Below are 18760 nucleotides of genomic sequence, written 5' to 3'. Positions count from 1 at the left end.
TAGTTTATGGTCTGATCTCAGCAATGAGGGATATACTTCTGGTGTGGAGCATTTTGTCCCCATGTTTGTGATGATCAGGTCTAGTATATTTTCACGTCTTGTGGGAATGGTGACAAGTTGTTCCATAGCATTTGAGTTTATGAACTCCAGGAACCTTTGGGCTAGGGTATTTGGGCTTGAGTAATGTTCCCAGTCTATGTTTGGGTAGTTGAAGTCACCCAATATGATGGTGTTTGGAGAGACATTTATACTCTCCAGTGTCTTCAGGAAGGCTGTGTGGGGTTCCTGAGTTTGAGAGGGTGGCCTGTAACATGCTACAAACTGTAGAGCAGTTTTGCCTATGGTTAATTGCACCTGAATGGTCTCTGATGCTTCGTGAGTTGCCACCAGCCTGGAGGTGTGGGTATCCTTGATGAATATGGATACACCCCTCCTTTTGTGGTACGGTCCGGGTTTTGGGGCCGGAACGCATGATATGAGGTAAAACCTGATAGTGCCGTGTGCTCTCAGGAGCCTTGAACCAGGTTTCAGTCACAGCACAGACATCGATGTTCTCCATACTGAGGAGGGCTTTGAGGGCGTGCATCTTGAGATTTAGACTTCTGGCATTGAGCAGCATTACCCTTAGTTTTTTCCATTATTGTTTTCTAGGGCGGTGGGTTTAGAATTTGAGCCCTGTCTAAAAGGCACTATGGGGGTGGCAAGAGCCTTTGCCAATATCCGAAACCCAGGGTGACAGGTGCAAGCCGTCCCTTGCGAAGCAGCGTGGCTTGTCAAGCATGTCATTCCAGGCAGACAGACATTGGATCCCCTTAGAATGACACCAGAAATTAAGCCAATTATTAAAACTGATCATTTTGTCTCTGTATTGTGGCATCATTCTTGGTGAAGGTAGGATACTGCTCAGGGTCAGGGTCATACCAGCCTGGGCTACATAATCTGAGAGCTCCTTTATGTCTCTTTTCATGTAGTCCAGGGAGGTACATCTCAGGTCATTCACACCGGCATGGACAATGACTGAGTCATACTTGTACTTGTTGTGGAGTGACCTGAATGCTTGTGTTATGTGGCGGATTCTAGCGCCCGACAGGCAGCTTACTGTGACCCTCTCCTTGTTCAGTCTGGTGAGTGGGACGTCATTGTGTCTGACTATGGAGTCACCTATGACAAGTGTGTCTGGCATTGTGTTTGGCCTTAAGGGCTGTGACTGATTTGCACACTGACTTTGTGATCTATGTGTTGCTTGTGTTATGTCATGAGGTGGCAGTTGTTTGGGTGTCTGCTTTGGAGGCCTCTGCTGTTTTGGTAGATTTTTGATCAGTGCCTCCGAGTATGTCTTTGTGTGTTTATGTGTTTGATTTGTAGTTGTGATAGTTCTATGTGAGACTGGGTTTATGGTGTGTGTGGTTACCTTCTCCTCCTGTCTGGTTTTGCCAGTCCTGAGTTGAGAGAGCTCAGCCTCCATTTTGGCTATATAGTTGCATCTCTCGCATGTATTTGTGTTTTGTGGGAGGAGGAGAGGGTTGTCTGTGTACATGAGGCAATTGTAACATTGCCTCAATATTCCCAGATTCACCAGCTGATCAGGAGGGGACGCTAGCAACTGACCCTTTGGCATGCTAGAAGAAATGAAAAAGTTTGCTGTGTAACTGAGTCAGAAAGGACCTATAGGGAAGTGGGTACTCAAGGGGGTTTTAAGCTAGTGAAGTACTTTGTATAATATAGAAGTGCTTTACCTGACTAAAAAATGCTTTAGGAACAAGTGCTGAGCTTTACAGATAGAGAATAGACTGTTTAGATTACAAGTAGAGCAGTTCTAAGGGAAAAAATGAAGAGCAGACTTTACGGAGCCAGAAATAGTTTAACCTTGTTTAACTGGTGCTGCCCGATGGTGCTCTAGTGGCAACTCCTTGCTAAATGCAGAAAAGGCAATAAGTCAGTAGTACAGGCTAGCACACTTTAGTGGGTAGCCAAACAATTAAATTAAACAGCAAACAAACACTTTTCGACTTGAATTAGACTAATTTCGACTAAAATATACTTTTAGGTGCAGATAATAAAAAATGCAGTAAATAACTATGAAAACAGTTAAAGCTTGCTCTAGGTAAGCAGTAGAAGGTAAAACAAATAAAAAAACAGCAGGATACTTAATCAGGAAAGCAGTCACTTTTTTCAGTTCTCTGTAGCCAGGAAGACTCAACAGGACCACGTGGAGCAGTGTCTGAGCAATATGGCTTCAAAAAAATGCCAGAGGCAGATTTTAACCAGGGAACTTCAAAAGAGCTAGAAATGGTCCAAAATGACCAATTACTACAGCTTCTTGTGCTGAGGTCACTTCCCTCAAGGACAGGTAGGCTATTCAAGGCTCCCCACTCCCACTGGTGAGCTAAGAAACTTCCTTCTATCCAGGTAAGGCAATGGACAACACAGGAACTACAACACATCCCAGGATACAGCAAGGCCTGTAAACTGGTCTAACTAGTTTAGGAGAGGCAGGAAAACAAGGAATATTTTTTTGGTTTTAAATAGATATATATATATATATGGTTCTGTTGTGCTGTTGAATTGAAAATACCGGCAAAAAAGTTAGAACATCCACAATACTGAAAACAAAAAATATAGAATTAAATAATAAAGAGAAAGGAAAAATATTTCCTCTCCCAATATTAACACTACCCCACCCCACCCCATAACATTATCTTCAAATTCATCTGAAGAATGGCAGCGTTACGGGAAGGTTTTTATGAAGGCAAAATATAGGATTAGAGTTGAGAGAAGAGGCAGCATTTGGATTAGCGATAGTACCATTTACAAAAGCATGTGGGTCCCCCTCTTCACCACCTTAGTAATGGGTGCTAGCAGTAACCCTAATGCTGCCCCTTCTCTCATCCCTAACTGTACACATTACCTTCATAGAAACCTTCCCTTAGCACTGCCACTACACACCACAAACACACACAAATAACCCTATATCTGTCCCCTAACCTAACCGTGACCTGACCCTAACCCTAAAATACACAAACTCGTATACAATCATACAACACCCATCTTTCACTCATCCCTGAACCTATCCCTAACTCCCATGCACACACAAGCACTCTTACCCCTCCAACTCTACTTACCTGTCTCAGCATTACACACCATCGACATATCCACTGCTCGGCTTTCCACACCATTGACATTAAACCACACTTCCTGCATTTGTTGAAGAAATGGAGTCAACAAAATGCATTGGACCCATATGACCTATATATATATATATATATATATATATATATATATATATATATATATATATATATATATATATATATATATATATATATATATATATATATATATATATATATATATATATATATATATACACACATATATATATATATATATATATATATATATATATATAAATGCATTGGACCCATATGACCTATATATATATATATATATATATATATATATATATATATATATATGTATATGTATATATGTATATATATATATATATATATATATATATATATATATATAGTATACACACACACACACACACACACACACACACACACACACACATATATATATATATATATATATATATATATATATGTGTGTGTGTGTGTGTGTGTGTGTGTGTGTGTGTATACCAACAATCACACTACAGTGGGGAAAGGGTGAATTATCATTCCCTACTGTACCACATTCTTGCACATGAGAAGGCAAACAATTTACAATTGTTTTGTATTTGACCACTTTTCCCTGTCTTCTCACTATTCAAACAAGTGAACATTCAAACAGCTACATGATACCAATATATATGTATATATGGTTATAGAATGACTAGACATCATGTTACTTGGTCAGCACACAAAACAGCAACAAAAACATGTGAAAGAATTATTTTGCTAATATAACACATTGACACACAGTACATCAAAAAAGAATCTTCCTTTTTCAATTCACTGCCTGAACATTCAGCTCAAATTTGTCTGAATAGTGGTAGAGTTATGAGAAGTTCTTTTTTTTTTTTTTTTTCTAATTTAAGCTGCAAGTTAAGGTTAGGGTGTTAACTTTCGTCACCTCCAGTTCTCCCCTAAGAATTACCCTCTACCACTCCACCACCAATTATCACCAAAGAACAGGTTGCTGCTGTTCTCTGTAAAATCAGGACTTATCGGGCCTATTAGGATTTCTGTTTAACCACAGCCTCCAGACTAACTTTTTCCTGATAGAGTAGAGGACAGAAACAATCAACCCTCTGCATAAAGGGAGACCACCTACTGGCCCGTGAAATTACAGACCCATAAGTTTGAATAGTCTTATATGTAAGGCCATGTAAAGAATAATCATGGCCCTGAATAATGACACAGGAAAGCCAAACATTGGACCAGACATAATCTGGATTTGTCAAGGGCAGGTCATGCCTATTGAATCTGGTGGATTTCTTTGTGAAAGTCAGTAAGACCATGGATGAGAGTTATACTGCACATACTGCCTACCTTGACCTGGCAAAGGCATTTGACACAATTCTCCACTCAGGTATTATAAATAAACTCACAAAACTGGGCATAAATCCCTATGTTACCAGAGAGAAAGCCAGATAGCTCATACACAGGACACATATGGTTAAAGTGGGTGAATGCAGATCTAGCAAGAGACCAGCTACTACTGGTGTGCTACAGGGCTCACTGCTGGCACTACTCCTGTTCAGAACATATTCCTTTGAAGTCAAGGCTAATGTGGACAGCATCTGGATGACAAAGTCTGCTGATGATTGCAAGCTGGGGGCAATCACTGAATCCTCCAATAATGTAGATATCCTTCAGGAGGGTTTAGATAAGACAAATTATTGGTGATTGGTGCCATGTGAAAAAATGCATTATCATACCCTTTGGGATGTCAGATACCTTTGCAAATTGCAACATCAATAGCACACCCCTAAGAGTAGACTCAGAGGTGAGACATCCAGGTACACAGATGGACAGTGGCCTGAACTTTGACTGCCATGTGTCCACAGTGGTGTGAAAGTCCAGCTATGTGGCACAACTTATAAGTAAAGGTATGGCATCCAGATCCAAGGAAATTGTAGTCCCACTGTACTCAGCCCTCATTAGACCAATAATCAAGTACAAGGCACAATTTGACATGTACTTGACTAGGCACTTACAGCAGCTGGAGTGACTTCAGAAGTTTCTCACAAGGAAAATACAGGGTTTTAACAAAGTGTCCTATGCAGACAGACTAAAAGCCCTATCCCTCTACTCTGTCTCCTACTGACTGTTACGGGGTTACCTGTGCCTAACCTACAAGGCACTCACAAATCCAGCCCTGATGGAGCTGCTACACATCTTCAAGTCAAATAGCATGAAGGTCACCCAATCTAGAGATCTAAACTTAGTCAACAACACAAACAAAACATGCTGGAGAGACCGATATATGTCTCAGAGATTGCCCCCTCTTCGGAACAGACTTTCTATTCATATTAAGCAGAGCCCTTCTCTGGCCCTCTTCAAATGCAGTTTGGATCAATGGATGGTGAATCACAAATTCACACCTGGGGTAGTGTCTTTGTGCCTTATGGACAGGGGCAGTCTTTAAGATACTCAATGTATAGGCACAAATCTGTATCATCCTCTTGTCGCTAGGGGCCATATATTGAGTAAAATCGGGTTATATTGCCTAGGCTTGTAAGGGCTCTTAAGCAATAAGCCTAGTAATCTCCTGTGAACCTATGATCCTTTGTTAGGGTTAGCACACATTACTAAAGTGGACAGGGAGGCTTAGCATCTATGAGGTCCAAATTATTCTTACTGTTTATAGCGGTGACAATACAGTGTTCACATTTGCCCAGGATTGATGTCACTCTAACTGGCCTTTAATTTTTAGCCTCATTCCTATTGTCTTTCTTCTATTTGGGGTAATGTGATATTTTTCAAAAATATGGTACCATGCCAGTGAACAGTAACCTATTAAAAATAAATTTAAAAGTAGTGAAATGGACTCCTGACATTGTATAACAAGATGTGTGCAATATTATCAGTGCGCATATATGTCACTTTAATACAGTGCCATGCCTTACTCAATGACATATTGCTAATGTAAGGACATAGGCTATCGACTGGACTATCACACAATGGAACTTTGTTTCCATTATTACAAGTAACATTACCTCCATAGTTATCAAATAAATTAACAAGTGATACAAGATCACAAAGCAAACATCTGTTATCTTTCATAGTACAGATTGTATACTGGTATTTTATTTTTGTACTTACATATTTGTATCATGCTTTCTTTTGCTTTTATCTTCTGATAATTTCTTTTCATATTCTGATTTAACTTCTGTTATCTTTTCAAATTCCAATTTAACTTCTAGTATCTTCAGTTTTAGGTTTATGATGCCCCTGCACTAGCCATTAATCAAGGAGCCTCAATCCTCAACACTGGCAACAGTGGGAGGATTTACACACTGGGAGGATGACAAGTACACACATAGTAAAGTGCAATTTCCATTAAAGGCGCACAAAAAAACAGTCAGTCTAGGGCTGGTTTCTCCCTCTTTCTCCAGATCCCCAATAAGACTCCCCACTAGTACAACTAGATTTGAGATTGCAGCTGAATGGCCATACCAAGACCTCCAGCACCCTGTCTGTCCAACCAATGCTTTGTGTCCCTGCCCAAGCAGCTGACACACACACACACACACACACACACACACACACACACACACACACACACACACACACCTTGGAAAGGCTGGCACATGTTCACTAGTTAAGCCTCCTTCTGCTCAGACTATAAGGTATTTTCCACCGCCAACACCCACTACTTATCTACTTTAAGGCCCTTAGCAAAGGGTGTCCAATCTTACTGTGCAATGTTACTATTAATCCAAATGGTAGTTTGACCAAGAGCCAGGCTATTAGAAGTAGCCTGTACAGTGTCACCAAAAAGATATTACTCTGAGAGCTTAAATATCTCTAAACAGACCAGCCACAATTGAAAGGTTTAAATAAATTTAATAATAAATAATAAAAGAACAAGACAACACTAAATATGTATTCACAGTGACATCAGCATTCAAAATCACAGGAAATATTTAAAACAACATTGCAGGACAGTCTTAAATAAATACAGAAAGCATCTAAACTAATCAAGTTAAGTTGTTCTATCTCACCCTTCATTCTTACAGATGGGTTCAGAGCTGATCCTCAGCTCCGAGTCGACCTACTACAAAGCTCGAGGTCTTTAGACAGCTCGAGGCCAACTCCCTATCCCATGATGCACCTAGAGTTACTTTAGATCTAGTTTGCTGCTGCAATAGATCAGAGGTTCCTCATCAATAGCTCGGGCCAGTAAGACTTTATTATAAAGATTTTTTTTTATAACTTGTTAATTCCTTTCTTAGCTTTACCTTTAGCTTCTTTGGCATTTATATATCTTTTGTGTGTATTACTTGGTGTGCCTTTTTAATATTATGTATAGCTTTTGGCCTTTGTTTTTCTAAAGGCCTTTATATTTAATATAGTTAGAGTATTATATAGTTATTGTGTGCCTTTGATAACTTTTGATATTTAGAAGTGCTTAGATATAGTTAGTGTGTGTGTGTGTGTGTGTGTGTGTGTGTGTGTGTGTGTGTGTGTGTGTGTGTGTGTGTGTGTGTGTGTGTGTGTGTGTGCGTGCGTTTAAAGTGACACTTTGTCACAAGATATTTAGCCCAAAGTTTTTTTTTTTATCAGGGCTTATTTAAATACTTTTGGTTGTGTCTTTAGCATATTGCTGTAGTTTCATTGATACTGTGATGTTCACTATGGCTAACCAGGATAGAGATAAACATCCTAAGTCAGGGTTCAAAAAATGTCCAAAATGTGGACAGAAAATGTCTGTAACAGATAGCCATGTTAACTGTGTTTACTGTTTGGGAGCTTTACACCTTCAGGAAAGTTGATCCATTTGTCATTCCTTCTCTTCCAGGGTCCTTCAGGAGAGAAGGAGAAAGTGATCGATAGAGGTCTAGTCAAACCATCTTTTCAGGAAGCTTTGAGTGACCAGGACAGGTTTAGTAAATCTTCAAAGTTTTCCAAGGCTTCTACTTCTTCAGAAGTTAAGAAATAAAAAAATAAAATGTCGACGTTGGCTCCACAGCCCTCGGAGCTGAGCATCTTGTCCTTTCGATGCCGGTCCTCAGTCCTGGAACCGGTATCAAAAGTGCCTAAATCTCCACTCCTGCAATCTGTACCTCCTTCTATCCACTCATCTCGGTCTTCGATAAGCCTTTCTGATTTGGATGTGGATCGTGTGGTGCAGAAGTTGTTACAGGCACTGGCGTTTACTAAATTTTTATCGGCTCCGTCCTAAACGATTTCGGAGCCAAAGACTCTTTTACCATCTACTACTTTTCCTCCTCCGAGCCATACTGGTCCTTTGGAGCTGGAGGAGTCGGACTTGATGATTATTGAGCCTTTGGTGCTGACGTCTGCTCCAGTGTCTTTGGTTCCATTTACTCTGATGTCCTCGGTGCCGATCAAGGAATCTTGGAGCCGACACTCTCTGATCGGGTCCGGGGAGGATAGTCGGACTGACATGTCATTTCCAACTCTGTCTCTCGGGGCTTCGACTTGGATGAGCTCGGCATCTACCTCTGGTTCAGAGCCCACTGTCCCAGTGCCGGGGGTATTGACGGTTTCCTCGGATCCATCAGTCCCTTCTCATCATAGCAGAGGTGCCTTCAAAGCCATGAGGAGAGTTATATCTCCTAAGACATCTTCGACTTCAGCTCCGGCTACCTCCTCCCCAAAAACACCTGTGTCCACTTCTGCTTCACAGATCCTTGCTAAGCGTAGAGACCCAGAGCCTCAGGAAGCTCCATTGGGTGGTCCCTGCTCTTCCAAGACCTCACCAGAAGTTCCCACTGATGAGGTTCCCAGGAAGAGAATCTGTAAGAGGAAGCATTTAGACTCCCCACAGGAGTCTCTCACATCTGATACCGACTTGGATGAATCAGAAGGGTCCCCACCGTCCCCCTCTGAGGATATCTCATTTGGTGAGATATTAGAAATCCTTAGGCAAAGGGGTGACTGGCAGTCCATCAACCATAATGAAGATGAGTCGGTTGTCCTGAAGGCTTTCGGGTCTCAACCCTCCACCTCTTGGTTATCTCTGCCCTTCGATAAGCTTATGGAACTTGTCTCATGAAGGGTGTGGGTGTCTCCGGACACCAAAGGAGCCTGTCCCCAGGAGGCCTAATAAATTTATTTCTGCCCTCCCAAGTAAAATCATTTCTTACCAAGGGAGTACCAGTTGATGCCATGGTGGTTGTGGCAGCCACGAAAAAAGAGATTTCAGAATTTTTTTCCTCTATCCATCCTCCTAACAGAGACTGTAGGATCATGGATAGATATGGGAAGCGCACGTACAGTTCAGAGACTTTTGCACTGCGTTCACTTAACTATCACACCCATTTTACTAGACGGCAAAGAGATTTCCTAAAAGAGCTCAGAGATACTCTTCAGGGTACAGTAGCTGCAGGAGCTTCAGATAAAGTTGCCTCCCAGCTTGCTACCCTCAATTCCATAGTAAACTCATCCATGCACCTCATTTCATATGCAGCTGATGGAGCGAGTAGAGCAGTGGGTACAGGAATTGCTCTCAGGAGACACTCCTGGATGTGCTTGTGTTCCTTTGCGGAGCCCTTTAAGTCATCCTTTGTCAACACCCTTTTGATGGCTCATCCCTTTTTGGACCCAAAGTTAAGGAAACTTTGACCAGGTGTGAACTGGAAGGAGTCTACCATCGGAGTCCATTTTCCACCCCTACCAGACCCTACCACAAGGGTCAAGGGGGAGGAAAGATGTGGTTCCATAAAGCCCAAGGAGTCTTTCAGGACACACGTGGTGAACCCCCCTCCAGGGGCAGAGGAGGAGGCAATAATGGAAGACACCACCCTCGTGGCAGAGGGGGTCTGTAAAACCAGGGTGACAGAGATCAGTTCTTTGGGAAGCCCTACCAGCGCTCCTGAAAGGAGGTCTGACTGTCATACTCTGGAGGCAGTTGGGGGTCGCTTATCTTTGTATCCAGATGCCTGGCTCAAAATAGCAAATGACAACTGGGTACAAGGTATCATTTCCAGAAGATATTTTATTCCTTTCACCACACCCCCTCCATTGACAACAAAAATGTGATGTTACACACAGTTACAGGGAACAGGCAACAGTAGATGTCCAAACTTTGCTAAGAAAAAAAGTCATCTAACCAGTCCCAGCAGACCAGATGGGATCCGGAACTTACTCAAGATTCTTTTTAGTTCCAAAAAAGACAGGGGACTGGAGACCTATTTTGGACCTCAATAGACTAAACAGATCTGTCAAGAAAGAGAAGTTCCAGATGGTCACGCTTCAGTTGATACTTCCCTTTTTAGGGAAAGACAATTGGATGTGCTCAATAGATCTCCAGGATGTGTACTACTACATAAAAATGGGCAGACCATCCAGGGATCATCTGCGCTTCCGGCTGGGAGCCAATCATTACCAGTTTCGTGCCCTGCCCTTTGGTCTCACTACAGCCCCCAGAGGGTTCACCAAATGTATGGCAGTGGTCACGGCTCACCTGAGACATTTAGATTTCCAGGTGTTTCTGTACCTAGATGATTGGCTCCTCACTGCCTCCACCAGGCATCAGCTCATACAAGCCAGGGACACCACTCTTTCACTCTGCAGTCATCTGGGCATTACAATAAACTCAGAAAAATCTGCCTTGTCGCCATCGCAACATACCGTTTTTATCGGAGCAGAATTGGACACCACCACCACCACTTTGAGACTTCCAGCAGAAAGACTCTTACTACTCTGTCAGCAGGTCCACAATTTCATATCCAAAGACAAGGCTCCAGCATCAGAAGTACTAAAATTGTTAGGCATGATGGCAGCTGCAATATTAGCCATACCATTGGGTCACATGTATATGCGGATTCTGCAATGGCTGCTGTTCACTCAGTGGTCTTACCAAGCTCTCCCAATGTACCATCTTATAATGATCACAAACACATGCAAAAAGGATCTTCAGTGGTGGTTGACCTCTCTTCATGTTACAATAAGTTATCCTTTTGTTCTACCCTCACCAGCAGCCACAGTGACCATGGATGCTTCCCTGATAGGGTGGGGGGGGGGGCATTTTCAGGGAAGAACAGCCCAAGGCACATGGACCGAACAGGAGCCACATCTGCATATCAATGTTATGGAGATGAGAGCAGTACTTTTAGCGTTGCAATACTTCCAGGACTCTCTTCCTCTGGGAACAATTGTGATTCAGACGGACAACATGTCAGTGGTCTGGTACTTGAACAAACAAGGAGGAACCAGGTCCTTCCCCCTTTGTTGTGAGGCCCTAAGAGTATGGCAATGGGCTACATCCACCCAGCACTTTCTGTTAGCAACGCACATCCCGGGGAAATCCAACGTGATAGCAGACAAGCTGAGCAGAGCAATTTTGTTGCCTCATGAGTGGTCCCTCAAGAAAGAAATAGCGGACAGAATTTTCCGCAGGTGGGGCCAGCCTTGCTGCAACCTTTTTGCCAACCACATAAACACAAAATGCAGAAGTTACTTTGCCCTGATTCCCCGTCCGGGAGAATCCCCAAGGGACACACTCATACACGATTGGCCTCTGGGTCTCCTCTATGCATTCCCACCAATTCCCTTGATACCTAAAGTACTACAGAAAGCAAAAGCCCTGTGAAGGACCATCATTCTAATAGCCCCTCATTGGCCTCATCAGATTTGTTTCCCCTTCCTTCAACTTCATCATTTGGAGGACCCTTGGATTCTGGACCCAGTTCCAGATTTTCTGACGCACTCGTCGGGGGAACTTCATCCCTCTCTTCAGTTCCTGAAGCTGACAGCTGGGCTGCTCCAATTCCCAACATAGCCAGGTTCCATAACCTTTCAAATAAAATGCAGCAGATTCTAATATCTTCTCATAAATCCTCTACTAAAATGCTATACCTTAGCAAATGGAAAAGATTTTCTATATGGGTCTCTCAAAATAACATTGATCCCTACCAAGCCCCTATGGCCTCCATATTAGAGTTCTTGACTATGATTTTCAACAAAGGAGCTGCAGCAGCAACAGTTTGGGTTCAACTTACTGCCATCTGTAATTTTCACCCTGGATTTGAAGGATTGAACATAATGTCACACAAACTATCCAAAGCCTTTCTCAAAGGGACTTCTCATCTCAGACCACCTGTGAAATCCCCTTATACCTCATGGAATCTAAATTTTATGCTTTCATGCATTATTCTTCCTCCTTTTGAACCAGCTTCCTCATGTGATTTGAAATGTTTGTCATGGAAGACTATCTTTTTAGTGGCTCTCACTTCTGCCCACAGAGTGTCAGAACTTCAAGCCTTGTCCATAAAGCCTCCTTATCTAATTTTCCATGCTAACAGAGTCTCACTATGAACTAATCCCTCATTTTTGCCCAGTTTGTACTGAAACTAACCTTAGCCAAATTATAGATTTGCCAGTGTTCTTTCCCAAACACACCAACAACTTAGAGTATATGCTGCACAAGCTTGATGTTCATAGACAGCTCAGATTTTACTTGGATAGAACAAAAGAGTTCAGAAAATCAGAACAGCTTTTCGTTTCCTTTTCAGATTCCAGAAAAGGTATGCCAGTGGCAAAAACAACTCTGTTTATGTGGTTATCTGATTGTATCACATTTCTTTATTCAGCTGCTAATATGCCCTGGCATCACAAAATAAAGACTCATTCTACCAGAGCAGTGTTTACATCCTCTGCCTTTTCTGCCAGACTTCCTATAGACAACATCTGTGCTGCAGCCACTTGGGCAAGACCACATACCTTTATCACTCATTACAAAGTAGACATGGCCTCCAGGGGCAGGGCATCTTTTGGGTCTACTGTCCTGAAAAACATACTCCCGTGAGCCACCCGAGAAAGATGGTGCTTGGGATGCTACCCATCTGTAAGAATGAATGGCAAGATAGAACAACTTCACATAAAGAAGTTATGTACTTACCATAATGTTCCATGTGAATTGTTCATCGTGCCTTCATTCGTACTTATTACCCTCCTACCCCCTCCAGGGTTTTTTGAGGACCGAGATACTAGATTCTTCCTAGTTGTTTAGTCCTTCTATGGCATTCTCTTAAAGAGTGATAGAATGACACATGGTATTATTATACACAGCAAACAAGATCTGAGGTAACTCTAGGTGCATCATGGGATAGGGACTTGGCCTCAAGCAGCCTGAAGACCTCGAGCTTTGTAGTAGGCCAACTCTGAGCCGAGGATCAGCTCCGAACCCAGCTGTAAGAATGAAGGTGAAATGAACAACTCACATGGAACATAATGGTAAGTACATAACTTCTTTTTTACTACGTTCCTAACTGAATCTTAGATAAATTATTGTACCCTAGTTAGCTTACTTACAGCAAGGCAAGCACAGAGATGGTGAGTGGATGTTGTCAGGTCAAAGACAAATACAAAATGCTCTGTGTCTCTCTCTAAGAGAGTTGTTAAATTGATATCTCAATATTGCTGCTGGGATAGCTGGCTTTTTGTCACCTGACTTTATTTCCTATGTTAAACATCCATTGTTAGAAACTACTAGCATTTAGCATCTCCCTGTGAAAACACATAGCCTTCAGATGTTTGCAGCTGCTAGGAGACATAAAACAATAAAAAACTTACAATACAATGCAGAAGGTTCCCTAATTCTAGACATTATGCCTCCTGTTGCACTGAAACTGAAAGAGAACATCTCTTTTTTGTTATCCTATCTTGCCTTCATTCTTGATGGTTTGGGTTCAGAACCAAGCATTGGTTCTGACTCGTCATATACTAAAGCTCGAGAGCTTTCATTGGCTCGAGGTTACACCCTATCCCCAGATGCCTAGCAACAGTTACCCAGATCTCATTTGCCGCTTGCTGCTTCGGGATTGCTTTTCACTGGCTCAGGCTAAGTCTGTTTCATTTTATACTTCTTTAGTGATATTTCATGTCAAACCTTTGATATTTTTAAGTTATTTCAAGAAGCTTCCTTTTTGAGTGTTTTGAGTGTGCTGTTGGTTCTTTCACTGTTTTTTTTTTCTGTTACTGTGTGGGCCATCATTCTTTCTCAGGCCTTTCTTTACTATCCCATCTAAATTTAGTTTTCTCCTTAAAAGAATCCATTTGAGTTAGAGGATTCCTTTTTGCCCATTTTTATTTTAGCTCATTTTAATTAGAGGGCTCCCTCCCCGTGCCTTTTTACTCCCTAAACATGAAGGTTTCACTGTTTTAGTTAGAGGCGTCTCCTTGGGTCAGAAGAAATCATAGTTTAACTTAGAGACCTCTCCTATAGCCCCTTTTTTCTTTCCCTATGAAATTAAAAAAAAAAAAATTGTCTCCTCTCTTGTATGTTTGTTGGTGCTTACTGTATTGCATAAGGGCTGTATATTATAGTTATGTTTTTCTTAGCATTGTTGACTATAGTTGTGTCTAATCTTCTTCATGTCTAAAGATTCTACAAAAGAGACAAAACAGTCTGGATTCAAAAAGTGTGACTCATGCACACAAAAAATGTCATTGATAGATGGGCACACTAGTTGTGTTTATTGTTTAGGAGCCATTCACCTGCAGGATTCCTGTTCCATATGCCACAGATTTAGTTCTAGGGTCCTGCAGGAGTGGAAAAACAAACTGATACTCAGGGGCTTGCTAAAGGGAATTTTTGAGATGGTCATTGAAGGGAATCAGGCCTCAAAATCTTCGGATAAGTCCTCTAACAAATCAACTTCTTCAGTTCTGGTTTCTGAGCCGATGAAGAGACCAGAAAAATAAGTAGCTTCGGATCCGAAGTATGTTGGGTCCGAGAAGTCTAAGTCTCCGTCGGTTCCACCTGTGTTGTCGGAACTGACTCAGAGCCAAAAAAAGGAGCCGGTCACCATCCTTGGAGCCAGCCCGTTCAGTGCCACAGTCACCCCATCTGCAGTCAGTGGCTGGTAGCCATAGATCATCCACCCATTCTTCTCAATCTTCCAGGAGCTTATCGGACAATGATGTGGAGTGGGTGGTTAAGAGGTTGCTCCGGACACCGGCCCTAGCAAAAATTCTCTCGAGCCCAGCCCAGAAAGATGTGGAGCTGACTACCGAACCCGCCTTGTCTTCCATTCCTCCATTGACTCTAATGAGTTTGGAGCCAGAGTGCCTGGAGGTCGTTGTGATGGAACCGTCGGATCCAAAAAGCTCTCCTGGTGTCTCAGTTCTGACTTCCGCTCCAATCTCATCGAAGTTCCCTTCTATCGAGGGATCTGGAAGCCAACACTCCCTTGTCAGTTTCAGGGGGAGAGTCAAATCGGACCCTTGTCTGATCCACCGATTCCACTCGGGGCTTCAGTGCAGGTGAGTTTGGCACCCACATCAGCCTCGGAGCCATCATCTTTAGTGCGGGGGAGGTCTCTGGGTTCCTCGGAGCTGGAAGCTCTCTCAGGCCGAGACCGTGATGCCTTCAAGTTGATGAGGAGTGTGTTGTCCCACCAGAATGCTCCACCCTTGGCTCCAGTCACTTTTCCCCCTAAAGGGCCAGTGTCTACCTCCACACCATCCCTCCAGCCGAAGCATAGAGATCCAGTGCCCCAGGATGCCTCAATGGGTGAGCCACTCTCTTCTGAAACCTCCCCAGAGTATCCCTCTGAGGAGGTCCCTCAGAAGAGAACTTGTAAGAGGAAACACCTGGACTCCCCAGAGTCGGTCACGTCAGATACGAACTTAGAGGATTCAGAAGGGCCCCACGGTCACCCTCTGAGGATGTCTCCTTTTCAGACATCTTAGAGATCCTGAAGCAGAGAGTTGGCTGGAAGACCTTCTCCCCTTCTGAAGATGAATCTGTATACCTGGAGACATTCGGATCTTGACCCTCCACCTCTTGGGTGTCTCCGCCTTTTGACCAGCTCCTTGGTGTAGTCAGTCGAAAGGCGTGGGGCTCTCCAGAATCTGTGGAACCAGTTCCGAGAAGGCCCAACAAATTTATTACAGCCCTACAGGATAAACAATTTCTAACTAAAGGTGTCCCAGTAGATGCTATGGTGGTGGCAGCAGCCACAAAGAAGGAATTAGCTAAAACTTCTTAATCTGTCCGTCCACTGAATAAGGATTCTTGTACAATGGACAGATACAGGAAGTGTATGTTTTCTTCAGTGGCCTTTACCCTTAGGTCACTGAATTATTTATCCCACTTTACTAGACTTCAGAGGAATATCCTCAAGGAGCTAGGAGATGCCTTCCAGGGTACTACAGCTGCAGGGGTACCTGACAAGGTAAACTCTAAGCTTGCTACCTTAAATTCTGTAATAACCCCCTCTTTGCACCTCATTTCATATGCAGTCAATGGAGTAAGCAGGGCAGCAGGCACACGAATAGCTCTGAGGAGACATTCCTGGATGCATCTTTGTGAGTTTGATGAACCCTTCAAGTCTTCCTTTATTAATGGCCCTTTTGACAGCTCATCTTTGTTCTGGCAAAAGTGAAAGAGACTCTTACCAGGTGGGAACAAGAAGGCAAAACTCTGTCTGCATTGGGAGTATGCTTCTCCGTCCCTACCAGACTTTATCCCAAGGGTCAGAAGGGTGGGAAAATGTGGTTCCAGAAGTCCCAAAGAGCTTTGCTGGATGCACGTGGTGATTTTTTTCCCCCAGGGGCACATGGAGAAATAACAATGGAAGATGCCACCCTCACAGCAGAGGGGGTCTGTAGAATCAGGGTCACAGAGATACGTTCTCTGGTAGGCTCTTCCAGTGCTCCTGAAAGGAGGCCCACCTGTCCACCTCTGGAGGCAGGTGGGGGAGATTATTACTGTACCCAAAAGCCTGGCTGGACATCACTCAAGACAAATGGGTATGGTCAATCATATCCAGGGGATACAACATTCCTTTCTCCTTTCTATCCCTTCCACCAAGGTCTATCCCAGACATACCACCTGGTCAAAGGGATCAAGCAACCCTAGAAATTCAAAGGTTGCTAAGAAAAAATTCCATCCAAGAATCGCCACAGACCAAATCTGATCCGGAACTTAATCAAGGTTCTTTTTAGTTCCAAAAACGACAGGGGACTGGAGGCCCATTTTGGATCTCAGCAGACTAAACAAGTCCATAAAGAAGACAAAGTTTCAGATGGTGACACTGCAGTCTATACTCCCTTTTCTGGAAAAGACAGTTGGATGTGCTCAATAGATCTTCAGGATGTGTACTGCCACATAAAGATGGACAGACGATCCAGGAGATATCTACGCTTCCAGCTGGGAGCCAGTCATTACCAGTTCAGTGCTCTGCCCTTTGGTCTCACTACGGCCCCCAGAGTGTTTACCAAATGCATGGCAGTAGTCACAGCTCACCTGAAGCGTATAGGATTCCGAGTATTTCTGTAGTTGGACGACTGGCTCCTAACTGCCACCACTGAGCATTTACTAACCAAAGCAAGGGACCCTACCATTCGTCTTTTTTCAGAGCTAGCTATCACTATAAACTTCGAAAACTCTGCCTTGTTGCCTTCACAGCATTTTACCTTTATAGGGGCAGACGTAAACACAAAAGACATGGTAGCAAAACTAATGTTGTGCCATCAGGTATCAATCTTGCTCATGAAGAAGAAAGTACAGGTAAAGCTTGTCCTCAATGTTCTGGGTTCAATGGCAGCTGCAGTAACATTAGTCCCACTAGCTCATCTACACATGAGAGTGTTACAGTGGCTACTCTTTGATGAGTGGTCTATGCAGGAGTTACCCATGTCACACAAGATTCTAATTATGGACACTTGCAAGAGGGACCTACGATAGTGGCTTTAGTCCATGCAGGTAACAATAGGCAGACCTTCCCCAACCTGGAGCTAGAGTGACCATGGATGCTTCCCAGATAGGGTTGGGGGGCATTATCTGGGACAGACTGTCCAAGGAACTTGGCAAGAACATGAATACCACTTGCACATCAATGCCCTAGAGATGACAGTGGTTCTTCTGGCATTGTAGGCATTCCAGATCTCTCTTCCATCAGGTACGATTGCAATACAAACAGAAAATATGTCCGTGGTGTGGTACATCATCAAACAAGGCAGAACCAGATCTTACACCCTGTGCTGAGAGGCTCTAAGAGTATGGCAATGGGCAATATCTGCTCAATGTTTTCTGATTGCAATGCACATCCCAGGGAAATCCAACGTGATAGTGAACAAATTAAGCAGGGCAACTCTTATGCCTTAGAAGTGGTCCCTGAAACAGGAAATTGTGAACCAAATTTTTTGCAAGTGGGTCCAGCCTTGGTGCGACCTCTTCGACACGTCTATGATCTCAAAATGCAGCAGCTTCTTTGCCCTAATCCCCCCTCTGGGGGAGTCACCAAGGGATGCACTTGTTCACAATTGGCCCCCGGGACTTCTTTATGCATTTCCCTGATTTCCATTAATACCCAAAGTTCTTCAGAAAGCCAAATTGATGAGATGCAGGCTAAATCTTATTGCTCCATACTGGCTTTGACAGATATGGTTCCCCTTCCTATGACCCCGTCTTCAGGAGGAGTCTTGGATCCTGGACCCAGTGCTGGATCTTCTAACTCATCAGTCAGGAATGCTCCACCCCCTCTATTCAGACCCTCAAGCTGCCAGCGTGGTTGCTCCACTTCCCATCTTAGCCAGGCTTCCAGAATTATCCCCAGCAGAGTGACACATTCTGGTTTCATCATACAACTAGGAAACTTTATGCGAGGCAA

At 43.2% G+C, this 18760-nt stretch overlaps 1 protein-coding gene across 1 annotated transcript in view; it reads left to right on the top strand.

The window, feature by feature from the left end:
- NPR2 (natriuretic peptide receptor 2) overlaps nt 1–18760 on the top strand; it is a 2072492-nt gene that overhangs the window by 1983741 nt on the left and 69991 nt on the right. The window lies entirely within an intron of this gene.

Source organism: Protopterus annectens, chromosome 1.part1 (assembly GCF_019279795.1).
Source record: "Protopterus annectens isolate FY-2018-M chromosome 1.part1, PAN1.0, whole genome shotgun sequence".
NCBI classification, from domain to species: domain Eukaryota; kingdom Metazoa; phylum Chordata; order Ceratodontiformes; family Protopteridae; genus Protopterus; species Protopterus annectens.
Note: the sequence above shows the minus strand (reverse complement) of the source record. Positions and strands in the feature narration are given on the sequence as shown.